The sequence below is a fragment of the Oncorhynchus clarkii genome, chromosome 4, assembly GCF_045791955.1.
Source record: "Oncorhynchus clarkii lewisi isolate Uvic-CL-2024 chromosome 4, UVic_Ocla_1.0, whole genome shotgun sequence".
Taxonomy (NCBI): Eukaryota; Metazoa; Chordata; class Actinopteri; order Salmoniformes; family Salmonidae; genus Oncorhynchus; species Oncorhynchus clarkii.
Window position 1 is genome coordinate 89884633 of NC_092150.1, and position 17742 is coordinate 89902374.

Here is a 17742-nt window from a genome sequence, read left to right on the forward strand (position 1 = left end):
ACATAGAGACAACATCTATTATTCTGGATAGGAGTTAGAAAGGGGACATAGAGACAACATGTATTATTCTGGGTAGGAGTTAGAGCTGGACATAGAGACAACATGTATTATTCTGGGTAGGAGTTAGAGGGGACATAGAGACAACATCTATTATTCTGGGTAGGATTTAGAGGGGACATAGAGACAACATGTATTATTCTGGGTAGGAGTTAGAGCTGGGACATAGAGACAACATGTATTATTCTGGGTAGGTGTTAAAGCTGGACATAGAGACAACATCTATTATTCTGGGTAGGAGTTAGAGCTCGGACATAGAGACAACATGTATTATTCTGGGTAGGAGTTAGAGGGGACAGAGAGACAACATGTATTATTCTGGGTAGGTGTTAGAGCTCGGACATAGAGACAACATGTATTATTCTGGGTACGAGTTAGAGGGGACAGAGAGACAACATGTAGTATTCTGGGTAGGAGTTAGAGGGGACATAGAGACAACATGTATTATTCTGGGTAGGAGTTAGAGGGGACATAGAGACAACATGTATTATTCTGGGTAGGAGTTAGAGCCGGGACATAGAGACAACATGTATTATTCTGGGTAGGTGTTAGAGGGGACATAGAGACAACATGTATTATTCTGGGTATGAGTTAGAGGGGACATAGAGACAACATGTATTATTCTGGGTAGGAGTTAGAGCCGGGACATAGAGACAACATGTATTATTCTGGGTAGGTGTTAGAGGGGACATAGAGACAACATGTATTATTCTGGGTAGGAGTTAGAGCCGGGACATAGAGACAACATGTATTATTCTGGGTAGGAGATAGAGGGGACATAGAGACAACATGTATTATTCTGGGTAGGAGTTAGAGGGACATAGAGACAACATGTATTATTCTGGGTAGGAGTTAGAGCTGGGACATAGAGACAGCATGTATTATTCTGGGTAGGAGTTAGAGCTGGGACATAGAGACAACATGTATTATTCTGGGTAGGTGTTAGAGCTGGGACATAGAGACAGCATGTATTATTCTGGGTATGAGTTAGAGCTGGGACATAGAGACAACATGTATTATTCTGGGTAGGAGTTAGAGCCGGGACATAGAGACAACATGTATTATTCTGGGTAGGTGTTAGAGCTCGGACATAGAGACAACATGTATTATTCTGGGTAGGAGTTAGAGCTGGGACATAGAGACAACATGTATTATTCTGGGTAGGTGTTAGAGCTGGGCTTATGGACAACAATCCATATCATAATAAATTGCTTGAATTGATTTGATAATGATAAATAGAAGTATAAGTTTACAACATCAATGTGGACCCCAGTTTTGATTTATTATCCTTTAAACTACTACTACTAGTTTGATGGTTGCAGGCATCAATTCTCCCCTTTTAACAATATTAGCAAACTGATTTAATTTCAAACTTCACATTTCTCTAGTATAGGCTACTTATCGTAATGAACGATATCAGTAAAATGCCTGCACATAAGTGATCGGTATGGTTGGTGTCAATAACCTTTCATAAAGTAACTTTCCCTGGTAACTTTTCTATGAGCTGCTCTTTCTCTCAGTGTGGAAGAGGATTAAAGAGGAGAGGCTCTAATCCGTAGAAAAGGTCAATGACTTGGATCGTCTTTGTAATTAGTGTCATGTATATTTAGGACTCGTAGACCTTGAAAAGGGCAAATAAAAGAAGGTAACAAAATAAATGGTAAAGAGTTTTAATTGCCCCGTCCCTATTCAGATGCTATGATTTTAGACTAGAAGTTCAGCAGGCTAACCTTTCCTTCTAGTCAGCGTGTTTTCACCTCGGTGAACGAGAAATGGTTTGAAAACGTACCTCCACCATACGTCGGATAGTTCAAGTTGCAGCGACTGTATATCAAGCCGAGGACATGAATCCAGAAGATGTCCACGATATAGTGCCACGTTTGCCATCGAACGTGATGATATGACATGTGAGCTACCAGATTAACCAGTAAGAGGTCAAAGGTGAGGAGTGAGAGTGATGACTATACTTGACAGGGACCCCAGTGCATAAACTACCATCCATCTTGTTTTAGTTATCATCCCATTGAATCTGGGCTGACACTGACTGAGAGAAGTGTAGCAACTATCTACTGCAGTAATGAACTGAGATGAGGTTGTTGTTTTTTAAACCACATTAAACACAACGTAAAGTTTGTATATTATCAAAACATTACTATTGAATTAGTTTAAATTAATTGTGAAACATGCTAATTTCAACATGCTACCAAGTCTTCTGGAGAAAATAAATCAAACGAAGCTGAATCAAAAGGAACTGAATCAAAAGGAGCTGAATCAAAAGGAACTGAATCAAAAGGAGCTGAATCAAAAGGAACTGAATCAAAAGGAACTAAATGAAAAGGAGCTGAATCAAAAGGAGCTGAATCAAAAGGAGCTGAATCAAAAGGAACTGAATCAAAAGGAGCTGAATCATAAGTAACTGAATCAAAAGGACCTGAATCAAAAGGAACTGAATCAAGAGCTCAAAAGGTTTCCTTCCAAAACTCTCTATTCTCTCTCTCCTCCCCTCCTCTCTCTCTTCCTCCATCGCTCCTCCCTCCTCCTTCTGTACCATTGCTCTGCCGCTTCTCCGCCCTAAACTATAAAACCTTGAGAGTATGAAATGTATAACCTGGTTATGGATGGAGCGTCTCATAACCCTGTGTGACTAATTTGTTTCCTCCATCCATGGCTAACTGGAGATAATGTACTCATGTGTCACCTTGTATAATGACAGGAGACAGGCGCAGGAATACGTAATAGAGGGTTTTATTTCTCCACCCAAAATAAAGTACGTAATGAAAACGACGGGGACGAAGCCCAAACCAAACACGTGTATATATATATATATATATATATATATATATATATATATATATATATATATATATATATATATATACACACACACACAACACAGGGATGTAACCCAAACAAAAGAGTGAGGTCTAAATTTCTAAGTAATACATGGTGACTAGACCCGTAATAACAAGCGCACAATAACAAGTACCACAAAATCCGATACCACAGAGCACAGTTACTCACAAGACCAACGGACATGGGACAATAATCAACAAGGACAATGGGGACCAGAGGGCACATATACAAAAGTCGGAAGTTTACATACACCTTTGCCAAATACATTTAAACATTTAAAGTTTTTTACAATTCCTGACATTTAATCCTGGTAAAAATTCCCTGTCTTAGTTCGGTTAGGATCACCACTTTATTTTAAGAATGTTAAATGTCAGAATAATAGTAGAGAGAATTATTTATTTCAGCTTTTATTTCTTTCATCACATTCCCGGTGGGTCAGAAGTTTACATACACTCAATTAGCTTTTGGTAGCATTGCCTTTAATTTGTTTAACTTGGGTCAAACGTTTCAGGTAGCCTTCCACAAACTTCCCACAATAAGTTGGGTGAATTTTGGCCCTTTCCTCCTGACAGAGCTGGTGTAACTGAGTCAGGTTTGTAGGCCTCCTTGCTCGCACACGCTTTTTCAGTTCTGCCCACAAATGTTCTATATGATTGAGGTCAGGACTTTGTGATGGCCACTCCAATACCTTGACTTTGTTGTCCTTGAACTTCTTTGGGGTAGGGGGCAGTATTTTCACGTCCGGATGAAAAGCGTGCCCAGAGTAAACGGCCTGCTAGGATATGCATATTATTAGTAAATTTGGATAGAAACACTATGAAGTTTCTAAAAATGTTTGAATGATGTCTGTGAGTATAACAGAACCCATATGGCAGGTGAAAACCTGAGAAAAATCCAACCAGGAAGTGGGAAATCTGAGGTTTGTAGTTTTTCAAGTGATTGCCTATCCAATATACAGTGTAAATCGGGTCAGATTGCACTTCCTAAGGCTTCCACTAGATGTCAACAGTCTTTAGAACGTTTTTTCAGGCTTCTACTATGAAAGAGGAGAGAATAAGAGCTGTTTGAATCAGGGGTCTGGCTGAAAGCCATTAGTTTAGTCACGCGTGCGGCCGTGAGCACGAGCTCCATTCACTTTAATTTCTAAAGACAAAGGAAGTGTCCAATTACTGGACTAAATGCGCGAACAAAAAGGAGGTTTTTGGACATAAAGATGAATTTTATCATACAAAACAAACATATATTGTCTAACATGGAGACCTGGGAGTTCCATCAGATGAAGATCATCAAAGGTAAGTGAATAATTTTAACACTATTTCTGACTTTTGTGACACCTCTCCTTGGTTGGAAAATGGTTGTATGGTTTTATTAGGCGTCAGTTCAGTGACGCCAGTGGCGTAGAGCTCCGGAGCTGGTGAACGGAATGAGCAGCAGTACCGGGGGGGATTGTTAAGGGAATTTTTATCAATGATGACTAATTATGTATACATTTCAATCAGGAATGACTAATCAGAATACTAGTGTGTTACTGTGTATGTACTAATCCGAATACTATTATGATATATGTATGAGTTTTCTTTCTTGATCCCAGTACTGAAAATAATGTGTGTGTGAATGTGGTCAAGAGTTTAGAACAATGACGGTCTGTTCCTTGGTACAAATGAATCAGACTGGCTAGAGTGCTTATCTACACAAGAAAACCTTGACTCGTAATTTGTATTAAATTGGTAGGGAGACGGATGTGGGAAGGCTTGATACACAGCCTTTGTACTGGAACGGAGATGGCACGGGGTAGTGTTAGAACTAATGACATCATTTTTAGTTTATAACCTGTGGTAACCTGTATTGTGGCAGTACTCTCTTGAATAAAGGCTGTTACTTGACTTTTAAAACCGGGCTCTGTCCATTCCTATAAAATAAGGGTCTTACAAATTCTTATGAATTGACAGAGTGTTTAATTTTAATTGGGAATTAAAACAGAGGAATTAAATTCCTTCAACAGGGATCCATGACATCATGTCTAACTGGAGATAATGTATTCGTATCTAATTGGAGATAATGTATTCGTATCTACCTGGAGATAATGTATTCGTATCTAACCGGAGATAATGTATTCCTATCTAACTTGAGATCATGTATTCCTATCTAACTTGAGATAATGTATTCATATCTAACTGGAGATAATGTATTCCTATCTAACTGGAGATAATGTATTCGTATCTAATTGGAGATAATGTGTTCGTATCTAATTGGAGATAATGTATTCCTATCTAACTTGAGATCATGTATTCCTATCTAACTTGAGATAATGTATTCATATCTAACTGGAGATAATGTATTCCTATCTAACTGGAGATAATGTATTTGTATCTAATTGGAGATAATGTGTTCGTATCTAATTGGAGATAATGTATTCGTATCTAACTGGAGATAATGTATTCATATCTGACTGGAGATAATGTATTCGTATCTAACTGGAGATAATGTATTCGTATCTAACTGGAGATAATGTATTCGTATCTAACTGGAGATAATGTATTCGTATCTAATTGGAGATAATGTGTCCGTATCTAATTGGAGATAATGTATTCGTATCTAATTGGAGATAATGTATTCATATCTAACTGGAGATAATGTATTTGTATCTAATTTGAGATAATGTATTCGTATCTAACTGGAGATAATGTATTCGTATCTAATTGGAGATAATGTATTCGTATCTAATTGGAGATAATGTATTCGTATCTAACGTATCTAACTGGAGATAATGTATGTGTATCTAATTGTAGATAATGTGTTCATGTCTAACTGGAGATCATGTATTCATGACTAGCTGGAGATGAAATTGCACTCTATTGCCTAAAGTGCACTAGTCTCTCTCTCTTTCTGTACCATTCTTTGTCTTTATGTTTCTCTTCCTCTCTATCTTTCTCTTCTTTTTCTCTCTCTGGGCTCTGGTCAAAAGCAGTGCACTATGTAGGGAATAGGGTGCCACAGGGCTCTGGTCAAAAGCAGTGCACTATGTAGGGAATAGGGTGCCATAGGGCTCTGGTCAAAAGCAGTGCACTATGTAGGGAATAGGGTGCCATTTGGTACGCAGACAAAGCATTCAGGAAAAGATGCCATGCTCTGGTGAATCTAAATGGAGCTCTGGGAAATAAAATGAAATAAAACGTATGGAGCTGAATGAATAAAGGCCAATTGATTCAATAATTTATATGTTTTCATTTCCCACTCTGTATTAAGACTGAGCAGATCTGCTAATAGTGGTTAATTACGCTTATTTTAAATGCGTCACAATGATTTCGCCCTGTATTCATCTGGAACGTATTGTTTAGTGATGATGCTTCTAATTCCAGCTGGACAAGAGAAGAAAGACTTGTCCTGAGACAGACATGGTGGGTTGTTGTCCTTAAACACAGAGAGAGAAGACAGACTTGTCCTGAGACAGACATGGTGGGTTGTTGTCCTTAAACACAGAGAGAGAAGACAGACTTGTCCTGAGACAGACATGGTGGGTTGTTGTCCTTAAACACAGAGAGAGAAGACAGACTTGTCCTGAGACAGACATGGTGGGTTGTTGTGCTTAAACACAGAGAGAGAGAGGACAGACTTGTCCTGAGACAGACATGGTGGGTTGTTGTGCTTAAACACAGAGAGAGAGAGGACAGACTTGTCCTGAGACAGACATGGTGGGTTGTTGTCCTTAAACACAGAGAGAGAAGACAGACTTGTCCTGAGACAGACATGGTGGGTTGTTGTCCTTAAACACAGAGAGAGAAGACAGACTTGTCCTGAGACAGACATGGTGGGTTGTTGTGCTTAAACACAGAGAGAGAGAGGACAGACTTGTCCTGAGACAGACATGGTGGGTTGTTGTCCTTAAACACAGAGAGAGAAGACAGACTTGTCCTGAGACAGACATGGTGGGTTGTTGTCCTTAAACACAGAGAGAGAAGACAGACTTGTCCTGAGACAGACATGGTGGGTTGTTGTCCTTAAACACAGAGAGAGAAGACAGACTTGTCCTGAGACAGACATGGTGGGTTGTTGTCCTTAAACACAGAGAGAGAAGACAGACTTGTCTTTAGGAAGTCATGGTGGGTTGTCGATGATTGTTGTTTCACTTTTTATGTATTATTTATTGTCTAGTGTGGCGGCTGTTGGCTACGGGCCTGTACAGACAGAGAAAAAGGAAACACTCATGTATGGGCCTCCACACGGATCCTTCTGTCTCTGTCTGTGTTCATCAAGACATACAGTACCAAGGCCTGCCGATTCCTACATCAAGTATCAACTCTCTCCATCTATGACCGGAAAATTAAATGCACTTATGAAACCACAGTGCTTAAACTCACTATCCACAGTGCTTAAACTCACTATCCACAGTGCTGAATCTCACTATCCACAGTGCTTAAACTCACTATCCGCAGTGCTTAAACTCACTATCCACAGTGATTAAACTCACTATCCACAGTGCTTAAACTCACTATCCACAGTGCTTAAACTCACTATCCGCAGTGCTTAAACTCACTATCCACAGTGATTAAACTCACTATCCACAGTGCTTAAACTCACTATCCACAGTGCTTAAACTCACTATCCACAGTGTTTTAAATTAACTCACTATCCACAGTGCTTCAACTCACTATCCACAGTGCTTAAACTCACTATCCACAGTGTTTCAAATTAACTCACTATCCACAGTGTTTCAAATTAACTCACTATCCACAGTGCTGAATCTCACTATCCACAGTGCTTAAAACTCACTATCCACAGTGTTTAAACTCACTATCCACAGTGCTTAAACTCACTTTCCACAGTGATTAAACTCACTATCCACAGTGCTTAAACTCACTATCCACAGTGCTTAAACTCACTATCCACAGTGTTTTAAATTAACTCACTATCCACAGTGCTTCAACTCACTATCCACAGTGCTTAAACTCACTATCCACAGTGTTTCAAATTAACTCACTATCCACAGTGTTTCAAATTAACTCACTATCCACAGTGCTGAATCTCACTATCCACAGTGCTTAAAACTCACTATCCACAGTGTTTAAACTCACTATCCACAGTGCTTAAACTCACTATCCACAGTGTTTCAAATTAACTCACTATCCACAGTGCTGAATCTCACTATCCACAGTGCTTAAAACTCACTATCCACAGTGTTTCAAATGAACTCACTATCCACAGTGTTTAAACTCACTATCCACAGTGTTTAAACTCACTATCCACAGTGTTTCAAATTAACTCACTATCCACAGTGCTGAATCTCACTATCCACAGTGTTTAATACTTCTTGGTGCACCGATCCCTTTAGCGGGATCATTTTTGTCAACATCCGGTGAATTGCAGAGCGCCATATTCAAATTAAATTACTAAAAATATTGAATTTTCATGAAGTCACAAGTGCAATATACCAAAACACAGCTTAGCTTGTTGTTAATACACCTGGCGTGTCAGATTTCAAAAAAGCCCTACAGCGAAAGCAAACCAAGTGTTTATGTTAGGACAGCTCTCTCAGTAGACAAAACATTACAAACAGCTAGCAGCAAAGTAGATTGGTCACGAAAGTCAGAAAAGCAATAAAATGAATCGCTTACCTTTGATGATCTTTGGATGTTTGCACTCACAAGACTCCCAGTTATACAATAAATGTTTGTTTTGTTCCATAAAGATTATTTTTATATCCAAAAACCTCAATTTTCTGGCGCCCTTTGTTCAGTAATCCACAGGCTCGTGCAGGTCACGACGGGCAGACGAAAATTCCAAATAGTATCCGTAAAGTTCGTAGAAACATGTCAAATGTTTTTTATAATCAATCCTCAGGTTGTTTTTAAAATAAATAATCGATAATATTTCAACCTAACGGTAGCTTTTTCAATAGGAGAGACAGAGAAAAGGTCTGCTCCAAGCTGCTCGCTCATGCAAAAATCTAAGGACACCCAGCTATCCACTGACGCAATGTGATCATTCTTGCTAATATTTCAGAATAAATCCCTTACACTCTGTCTAAAGACTTCACACCATGTGGAAGCCATAGGGAAAGGAATCTGGTTGATATCCCTTTAAATGAAGCTTCTGGGCCTGAGAAATAGGCAGTTTCATTTGGGTATGTTTTTCATCCAAACATCAAAATACTGCCCCCTAGTCTCAAGAGGTTAAAATGAACTCACTATCCACAGTGCTTAAACTCCCTATCCACAGTGTTTAAAATTAACTCACTATACACAGTGCTTAAAACTCACTATCCACAGTGCTTCAAATTAACTCACTATCCACAGTGTTTCAAATTAACTCACTATCCACAGTGCTAAAACTCACTATCCACAGTGCTTAAAACTCACTATCCACAGTGATTAAACTCACTTTCCACAGTGCTTAAAATCACTATCCACAGTGTTTAAAATTAACCCACTTTCCACAGTGCTTAAACTCACTATCGACAGTGTTTAAAACTCACTATCCATACTGTTTCAAATTAACTCACTATCCACAGTGTTTCAAATTAACTCACTATCCACAGTGCTGAATCTCACTATCCACAGTGCTTAAAACTCACTATCCACAGTGCTTAAACTCACTATCCACAATGCTGAAACTCACAATCCACAGTGTTTAAAATTAACTCACTATCCACAGTGCTTAAAACTAAACTGGACAATTGCCATCTAACCCCTGACCTTTCTTTCATTTATTGATGCAAAGTCATCAACTACATCATCATAAGGGATCTGCCCAGCTACTGCATGGTTAATACTGATGATTGCAAGGCCACTAAGGCGTTCCTGTGACATGGTGAACCTCAGGTAGGATTTGATGAGCTTCAGCTTTGAAAAGCTCCTCTCTGCTTCAGCTACGGTCACTGGAAGAGGAAGACAAATTCTGAGAGCAGTCCACAAATTTGGATACATTTGGATTGGTTTTGATATTATTCTTAACGATTTCGCACAAACCAGAAAAAATGCAACAATATGTCTGTGAAATGGTTTTAAATATACTTAAGTATCAACAGTAAAAGTATAAATCCTTTCAAATAAGGGGGGGCCTAGTACATCTGGTGGGGTCAGGTCTGGGGGGGTCTACTATATCTGGTGGGTCAGGTCTGGGTGGGGTCAGGTCTGGGGGGTCTACTACATCTGGTGGGTCAGGTCTGGGTGGGGTCAGGTCTGGGGGGTCTACTACATCTGGTGGGGTCAGGTCTGGGGGGTTCTACTATATCTGGTGGGTCAGGTCTGGGTGGAGTCAGGTCTGGGGGGTCTACTACATCTGGTGGGGTCAGGTCTGGGTGGGGTCAGGTCTGGGGGGTCTACTACATCTGGTGGGGTCAGGTCTGGGGGGTTCTACTATATCTGGTGGGGTCAGGTCTGGGGGGTTCTACTATATCTAGTGGGGTCAGGTCTGGGGGGTCAGGTCTGGGGGGGTCAGGTCTGGGGGGGTTAGGTCTGGGGGGGTCTACTACATCTGGTGGGTATAAGGTCTGGGGGGGGTCTACTATATCTGGTGGCGTCAGGTCTGGGTTGGGGTCTACTATATCTGGTGGGGTCAGGTCTAGGGGGTCTACTATATCTGGTGGGGTCAGGTCTGGGGGGGTCTACTATATCTGGTGGGGTCAGGTCTGGGGGGGTCTACTATATCTGGTGGGGTCAGGTCTGGGGGGTCAGGTCTGGGGGGGGGTCTACTATATCTGGTGGGGTCAGGTCTGGGTGGGGGGGTCTACTACATCTGGTGGGGTCAGGTCTGGGGGGGTCTGGGGGGGTCAGGTCTGGGGGGTCTACTACATCTGGTGGGGTCTGGTCTGGGGGGGTCTACTACATCTGGTGGGGTCAGGTCTGGGGGAGGTCTACTACATCTAGTGGGGTCAGGTCTGGGGGGGTCAGGTCTGGGGGGGTCAGGTCCGGGGGGGGTCTACTACATCTGGTGGGGTCTGGTCTGGGGGGGTCTACTACATCTGGTGGGGTCAGGTCTGGGGGAGGTCTACTGTATCTGGTGGGGTCAGGTCTGGGTGGTCTACTACATCTGGTGGGTCAGGTCTGGGGGGGTCTACTATATCTGGTGGGGTCAGGTCTGGGGGGGTCTACTATATCTGGTGGGGTCAGGTCTGGGGGGAGCCTACTATGGGCCATTTCATTTAGTATCCGTTGGGGTCAGCTTGGGGCGTGATTATATTTTCCCATTGTATGTTTTACTGAAGTTGACAGACTGAAAGGGAATGTAACGTTATGACTATAACTACTGTTCCCTGAAGGAGGGAAATTTGGTTCAACACCTGCTAGGGCCACCTACCAGTATTACATGTAATTATTGATCTATTTTAAGACACACATTGATGTCATAAGTCAATGGTGCCACCTGTCAATGATTTTAGAATGCGGGATAATGATGATTAAAATGGTTCCAGATCCTTCTACACAATGTGTGCCCGACTACTTCCAGAGGTGGGCAGGAAGATCTAATCACGATCAGCATATTATTAGTAGTATTGGATAGAAAACCCTCTGAAGTTTCTAAAACTGTTTGAATTATGTCTGTGAGTATAACAGAACTCATATGAAAGGCAAAAACCTGAGAAGAAATCCAAACAGGAAGTGAGAAATCTGAGGTTGGTCGATTTTCAACGCAGACCCTATTGAATTCACAGTGGGATATGGATGAGGTTGCACTTCCTTGGGCTTCCACTAGATGTCAACCGTCCTTAGAAACTTGAATGAGGCTTCTACTGTGTTGTGGGGCTGAATAAGAGCTGAATGAGTAACGTTACTGGCTGAGAGCCATTTCCTGGTCAAGCGCATTTCACATGATATCGACCTGCGTTCCATGGCTTTTCTACACACAAAGGAATTCTCCGGTTGAAACGTTATTGAAGATTTATGATAAAAACATCTGAAAGATTGATTCTGTACTTAGTTTGAAATGTTTCTTCGACCTGTAATATAACTTTTAGAAGTTTTTGTCCAACGTTATGCTGGACCTGCACGAGCGTTTGGATATGTAACGCCTAATGCCCTAACAAAAGTAGCTACTTGGACATAAATAATGGACATTATCGAACAAATCAAGCATTTATTGTGGAACTAGGATTCCTGGGAGTGCATTCTGATGAAGATCATCAAAGGTACAGGAATATTTATAATGCTATTTCTGGTTTCTGTTGACTCCAACATGGCGGATAATTGTATTATTTTTCTGAGCGCCGTCTCAGATTATTGCATGGTTTGCTTTTTCCGTAAAGTTTTTTTTAAATCTGACACAGCGGTTGCATTAAGGAGAAGTATATCTATAATTCCATGTGTATAACTTGTATTACCATCTACATTTATGATGAGTATTTCTGTTGAAACGATGTGGCTATGCAATATCACTGGATGTTTTTGGAACTAGTGAATGTAACTCGCCAATGTATACTGAGATTTTTTTATATAAATATGAACTTTATCAAACAAAACATATATGTATTGTGTAACATGAAGTCCTATGAGTGTCATCTGATGAAGACCATCAAAGGTTAGTGATTAATTTAGATCTCTATTTGTGCTTTTTGTGACTCCTCTCTTTGGCTGGAAAACGGCTGTGTTTTTCTGTGGCTTGGTGGTGACCTAATAATAACATAATCGTTTGTGGTGCTTTCTCTGTATTTGTCTATTTGAAATCGGACACTGTGGTGAGATTAACAACAAGATTACCTTTAAAACGGTATAAAATACATGTATGTTTGGGGAATTTTAATTATGAGATTTCTGTTGTTTTGAATTTGGGGCCCTGCACTTTCACTGGCTGTTGTCATATCGATCCCGTTAACGGGATTGCAGCCATAAAAAGTGTTAAAACAACACATAACCTAAAAGGCCTTCTTGCAGAGTTCCAATGAAAAAGTAATATCTCAGACTGGCCAATAAAAAGAAAACATTAAGATGGGCAAAAGAACACAGACACTGGACAGAGGAACTCTGCCTAGAAGGCCAGCATCCCGGAGTCGCCTCTTCACTGTTGACGTTGAGACTGGTGTTTTGTGGGTACTATTTAATGAAGCTTCCAGTTGAGGACTTGTGATGCGTCTGTTTCTCAAACTAGACACTCTAATGTACTTGTCCTCTTGCTTAGTTGTGCACCAGCGCCTCCCACTCCTCTTTCTATTCTGGTTAGAGCCAGTTTGCGCTGTTCTGTGAAGGAAGTAGTACACAGCGTTGTACGAGATCTTCAGTTTCTATTTAATTTCTCACATGGAATAGCCTTCATTTCTGAGAACAAGAATAGACAAACGAGTTTCAGAAGAAAGTTCTTTGTTTCTGGCCATTTTGAGGATGTAATCGAATCAACAAATGCTGATGCTCCAGATACTCAACTAGTCGAAATAAGGCCCGTTGTCTTGCTTCTTTAATCAGCACAACAGTTTTCAGCTGTGCTAACATAATTGCAAAAGGCTTTTCTAATTATCAATTATCCTTTTAAAATGATAAACTTGGATTAGCTAACACAACGTGCCATTGGAACACAGGAGTGATGGTTGCTGATAATGGGCCTCTGTACGCCTATGTAGATATTCCATTAAAAAATCTGCCGTTTCCAGCTACAATAGTCATTTACAACATTAAAAATGTCTACACTGTATTTCTGATCAACTTGATGTTATTTTAATGGACAATTTTTAAAAATTTTGTTTAAAAAACAATTACATTTCTAAGTGAAACCAAAATGCTGAACGGTAGTGTAACTCAACAGCCCTCATCACTCCCCCCGTCCGTCTGCCCGTCCTCCATTCCTCTGTGGTGGTTCTGACATGGCTCAATCACAGTAAGGTCCCAACATACACCCGATTCCCTATGTAGTGCATTACTTTTGACCTGAGCCATAGTGCTCTGGTCTAAAGTAGTGCACTGTGTAGGGAATAGTGTACCATGGCTGGCTCCATCACAGAAAGAGAGATGACCTGGAGAACAAGAGGACAGGAACTAAAAGCAGAACAGGGAGAAGAAGTTTACTATATTATTCACAAGGTCCAATGAAAATGTTGATTTCCGCTGTAACCCAACTGAAAGACACACAGATTTAATTTGATTTGATTTGAAAGACACACATGAACATACAGAGGTTGGAGCCGTGGACAGCCCTGCTGTCGCACCCATTGAGCAGTTGTCGGGAGTTAATTGCCTCCAACAGTGGCAGGTGATGGCATCTAAGATTTGATACCAGCAAACCCACCGGTTGCCAGCTCACTTCCTGCCAGGAACTGACAAGGTCCAGGGGAAAGCAGAGGTATTTTCAGTGAATCTGGATTAGCATTGAAGAGCGCTTTATTTTATGGAGAACATAAGATATGCCTTTCACAGGTTTCTGTGCAAAATGAAATAGGTCACTTTGAATTACCTACTTAGAGAGTCATACAGTGCATTCTGTAAAACTGTAGCCAGAGGGTTATGCATCACGAAGACAGGAAAATCCCTCTACTGTAAAACTGTAGCCAAAGGATTATGCATCACGAAGACAGGAAAATCCCTCTACTGTAAAACTGTAGCCAAAGGATTATGCATCACGAAGACAGGAAAATCCCTCTACTGTAAAACTGTAGCCAAAGGATTATGCATCACGAAGACAGGAAAATCCCTCTACTGTAAAACTGTAGCCAAAGGATTATGCATCACGAAGACAGGAAAATCCGTCTACTGTAAAATATTCTCCACCTTCAACAGTGACAACCTTTCGATCCAAGTTGAATCCTCATCCATAATATTTTACCCCTTGGGGGGGTTTAAAACAGTTCCTTGAATGTAATTGAATTTAATCAGGCCAAAGAAACCTCTTTTGAATTTGAACTAATTTGCTAATAATTTTTGAATTTCAGCTCTGCTTATGGTGGATCTTAAAGAATCAAATCACATTGTATTTTTTATATTTTATTTTAATTTAACATTTATTTAACTAGGTAAGTCAGTTAAAGAACAAATTCTCATTTACAATGACGGCCTACCAAAAGGTAAATGGCCTCCTGCTGGGACGGGGGCTGGGATTTAAAAAAATTAAATAAATACAATATAAATATAGGACAAAACACACATCGCAACAAGAGAGACACAACACTACACTACATAAAGAGAGACAACACAACACTACATAAAGAGACACAACACTACATAAAGAGACACAACACTACACTACATAAAGAGACACAACACTACACTACATAAAGAGAGACAACACAACACTACATAAAGAGACACAACACTACATAAAGAGACACAACACTACACTACATAAAGAGACACAACACTACACTACATAAAGAGAGACAACACAACACTACATAAAGAGAGACAACACAACACTACATAAAGAGAGACAACACAACACTACATAAAGAGAGACAACACAACACTACATAAAGAGAGACAACACAACACTACATAAAGAGAGACAACACAACACTACATAAAGAGAGACAACACAACACTACATAAAGAGAGACCTAAGACAACAACATAGCAAGGCAGCAACACATGACAACACATCATAGTAGCAACACAACATGACAACAACATGGTAGCAACACAACATGGTACAAACAATTATTGGGCACAGTCAACAGCACAAAGGCTAAGAAGGTAGAGACAACAATACATCACACAAAGCAGCCACAACTGTCAGTCAGAGTGTCCATGATTGAGTCTTTGAATGAAGAGATGGAGATAAAACTGTCCAGGGTGAGTGTTTGTTGCAGCTCGTTCCAGTCGCTAGCTGCAGCGAACTGAAAAGAGGAGCGACCCAGGGATGTGTGTGCTTTTGGGACCTTTAACAGAATGTGACCGGCAGAACGGGTGTTGTATGTGGAGGATGAGGGCTGCAGTAGATATCGCAGACAAGGGGGAGTGAGGCCTAATTCATCACATGCTTGGTAAACAGCAGGTGTAGACCAACAGTGAAATGATTACTTACAGGTCCTTGACAACAATGCAGAGAGAAAGAAAACAGAGAAATAATAGAAAACAGTACTAAGTGGATGTGCTGGGGTACGAGGTAATAACTAGGCTTTATACAAGGGGTACGAGGTAATAACTAGGCTTTATACAAGGGGTACGAGGTAATAACTAGGCTTTATACAAGGGGTACGAGGTAATAACTAGGCTTTATACAAGGGGTACGAGGTAATAACTAGGCTTTATACAAGGGGTACGAGGTAATAACTAGGCTTTATACAAGGGGTACCAGGTAATAACTAGGCTTTATACAAGGGGTACCAGGTAATAACTAGGCTTTATACAAGGGGTACCAGGTAATAACTAGGCTTTATACAAGGGGTACGAGGTAATAACTAGGCTTTATACAAGGGGTACCAGGTAATAACTAGGCTTTATACAAGGGGTACGAGGTAATAACTAGGCTTTAAACAAGGGGTACGAGGTAATAACTAGGCTTTATACAAGGGGTACGAGGTAATAACTAGGCTTTAAACAAGGGGTACGAGGTAATAACTAGGCTTTATACAAGGGGTACGAGGTAATAACTAGGCTTTATACAAGGGGTACCAGGTAATAACTAGGCTTTATACAAGGGGTACGAGGTAATAACTAGGCTTTATACAAGGGGTACGAGGTAATAACTAGGCTTTATACAAGGGGTACGAGGTAATAACTAGGCTTTATACAAGGGGTACGAGGTAATAACTAGGCTTTATACAAGGGGTACGAGGTAATAACTAGGCTTTAAACAAGGGATACGAGGTAATAACTAGGCTTTATACAAGGGGTACGAGGTAATAACTAGGCTTTATACAAGGGGTACGAGGTAATAACTAGGCTTTATACAAGGGGTACGAGGTAATAACTAGGCTTTATACAAGGGGTACGAGGTAATAACTAGGCTTTAAACAAGGGGTACGAGGTAATAACTAGGCTTTATACAAGGGGTACGAGGTAATAACTAGGCTTTATACAAGGGGTACGAGGTAATAACTAGGCTTTAAACAAGAGGTACGAGGTAATAACTAGGCTTTATACAAGGGGTACGAGGTAATAACTAGGCTTTATACAAGGGGTACGAGGTAATAACTAGGCTTTATACAAGGGGTATGAGGTAATAACTAGGCTTTATACAAGGGGTACGAGGTAATAACTAGGCTTTATACAAGGGGTACGAGGTAATAACTAGGCTTTATACAAGGGGTACGAGGTAATAACTAGGCTTTATACAAGGGGTACGATGTAATAACTAGGCTTTATACAAGGGGTACGAGGTAATAACTAGGCTTTATACAAGGGGTACGATGTAATAACTAGGCTTTATACAAGGGGTACCAGGTAATAACTAGGCTTTATACAAGGGGTACCATGTAATAACTAGGCTGTATACAAGGGGTACGAGGTAATAACTAGGCTGTATACAAGGGGTACCAGGTAATAACTAGGCTTTATACAAGGGGTACCAGGTAACAACTAGGCTTTATACAAGGGGTACCATGTAATAACTAGGCTGTATACAAGGGGTACGAGGTAATAACTAGGCTGTATACAAGGGGTACGAGGTAATAATTAGGCTTTATACAAGGGGTACCAGGTAATAACTAGGTTTTATACACAGGGTACCCGTACTGAGTCAATGGGGTACGAGGTAATTGAGGTTGATATGTACATATAACTAGGAATAAAATGACACATAATAAACAGTAGCAGCAGTGTATGTGATGAGTCCGTAAAAAGATTTACTGCAAAAAAGGTCAATGCAGATAGTTAAATAGTTAACCAGTAGCTAGCTGGACTAACTATTTAGCCGTCTTGTGAATTGCGAGTAGAAGCTGTTCAGGGTCCTGTTGGTTCCAGACATGGTGCATCGGTA